The 2,249-nt window shown below is 29.2% G+C and overlaps 1 protein-coding gene across 1 annotated transcript in view; it reads left to right on the plus strand.

Moving 5' to 3' along the window:
• LOC101562211 (antigen WC1.1-like) overlaps positions 1-2,249 on the plus strand; it is a 30,234-nt gene that overhangs the window by 1,016 nt on the left and 26,969 nt on the right. The gene's annotated exons all lie outside the window — the stretch shown is intronic.

The raw sequence follows: 2,249 nt of genomic DNA on the forward strand, positions 1-2,249 counted from the left end.
TTGTTTGAGGAGTGGGTCACTGGGGCCGTGGCCTAGAAGAGAACATCTCTCTCCCACTTCTCTTGACTTCTCTCTGCTTCTGGCCTCCATTTCATAAATTGTTTCTCTGTTTGATATTCAGACAGATAGTGAGGTTAAGCTCAACAGCCTAGGCTGTATGGTAATAACAATAAGCTTCTCTTCTGGAGGGTTAACAACCTAAGTTTACAGACCAAAATTAGAGAAAAAAGTCTTTTACTTTCTTGGGTAGGGTTATTTTTATAAAATCTATCACTATCTAACTATCTATCTATCTGTCATCTATCCTTCTATATATCTATCATTTATAATCATCTATTCACATTCAATTGAGGTTATTATGAATAGGACTTTTGGCCAGATTTCTTTTTCTTGGCTTATTTTACTATTTTTATATATACCTTCATTTTTAATTTTAATTTTTTAAAGCAAATAGGAGAGAGTTAAAAAACGCATTAGGATTCATACAGAATTTTAATAAGAAAAATGTAAGGAATTCAGCAATATTTGCTATATTGTATATTGTTGTCTCCAAGTTAGTTGTTTAGTTGGCTTATTATTAACATTTATAAATCTTCCTAGTTTATTTGTTGATTTATATCCTTCTATGATACTCAGTTTATCAGTTCTAATAGAATTTGTATTGACTCTTTAGTGTTTTTAAGGTATAGAATATATCACCTACAAGCAGGGCCAATTTGACTTGTTCCTTTATTATCTTTGACTTTCTTCTTTCTTGCTCTCATTTGATTGCTGTAGCCAAACTTTTCAGTACTACAGTGAATAAAAGTGATGGGACTAGTCACCCTTAACTCATTCCTTGTGTTTCAGAAACCCATTCTGTTTTTCCTCATTCAATGTGATTTTGGTTATGGGCTTGTCATATATAATTTTTCTATTGTACTATATTTTTATATCTACAGTATTCACGGTTTTTCCTCATAAGTGATACTGAATTTTAATGAAAGTCTTTACATTTATTCAGATAATTATATGACTTTTGTCTTTGTTTCTATTTATGGAATCTATTACATTTATTGATTTCCTTATCTTGAATCAAACTTGTACTGCTGGAAGTAAACAATTTTAACACTGAATATTATTTTTCAATGTGATATTGAATTTAACTTCCAAGTATTTGACTAAAGATTTTTGTATCTAATTTCACCAAGGATTTTGGTATGCAATTAGCTTTGTGTTGCAATTGTTATATATTTATTAGATTTTGGTAGTTCAGTAACACTGGTTTCATATAATGAGTTTGGAAGGGTTTGTTTGTTTGTTTGTTTGTTTGTTTTTTACTTTATATATTCGTCCTGTAGACTTTTTAATAAAATATTGGTATTAGTACTTTAAAAATCTGACAAAATTCAATAACAAATGTATCTTTTCCTCTGATTTTCTTGGTTCAAGGTCCATTAACATGGTAATGTTTCAAAATCATTATTTTACTGCTTAAATGTTTTATATCTTCTTGATTTAATTTAGTATCTCATAGCTATCTAGAATTGTATTCACCTCTTTTACATTATCCAATATATTAGCACATAAATTTTTCATTAATAATTGGTATTGTTCTTTCAGCCACTTATCTTCTAACCTTCATGATTCTTTTCTTCTTTGTATTACATTTGTTTATGCTGTAGTATTTATTATTCATATTTTTCTACTAATTTGGGGTTTGTTTTACTTTAGGTTACTTATATGAGTTCTCAGATTTCTAGGTGTAAGCTTTCACCACTATAAAATTCCATTTTTTTAATTTTTAAAGACAGTACAAAATAGTATTAAAATAGAAAAATTACATGTGATACATAATTTTACTTAACAAAGTAATATGAATTCCACAGTATTTCTTGTAAAACATAACATTGTCATCCAACCAGTTTTACATACTACCATACATAAGAATGTGAAATTGAAAGATGAAAGAAATATATAAGAAATTAAGAAGAGGAAAAGGACAGAAACACTAAATGCTTCTTTCCATATACCAATAGAAATCCACAGCAGAGTTGTCCAAATCACCCTTTTTATGTATGAAGATATATTTATTTCTCCTACTCTCTCTCCCGTACTTCTCCTTAATTCAGTAATTCCTTCTTTTGAACAGGTTCATTCCCTTTCCCAAGTGTCTGTTGTACCCTTCAGGTTTTACTTTCTCCTTCAGGTTCTTACACTAAGGAGACAATACTATGTTTGCACATGCAGGTCTGATTTATTTCACTTAA

The sequence above is a fragment of the Octodon degus genome, unplaced genomic scaffold, assembly GCF_000260255.1.
Source record: "Octodon degus isolate 3935 unplaced genomic scaffold, OctDeg1.0 scaffold00403, whole genome shotgun sequence".
Classification (NCBI taxonomy): Eukaryota; Metazoa; Chordata; class Mammalia; order Rodentia; family Octodontidae; genus Octodon; species Octodon degus.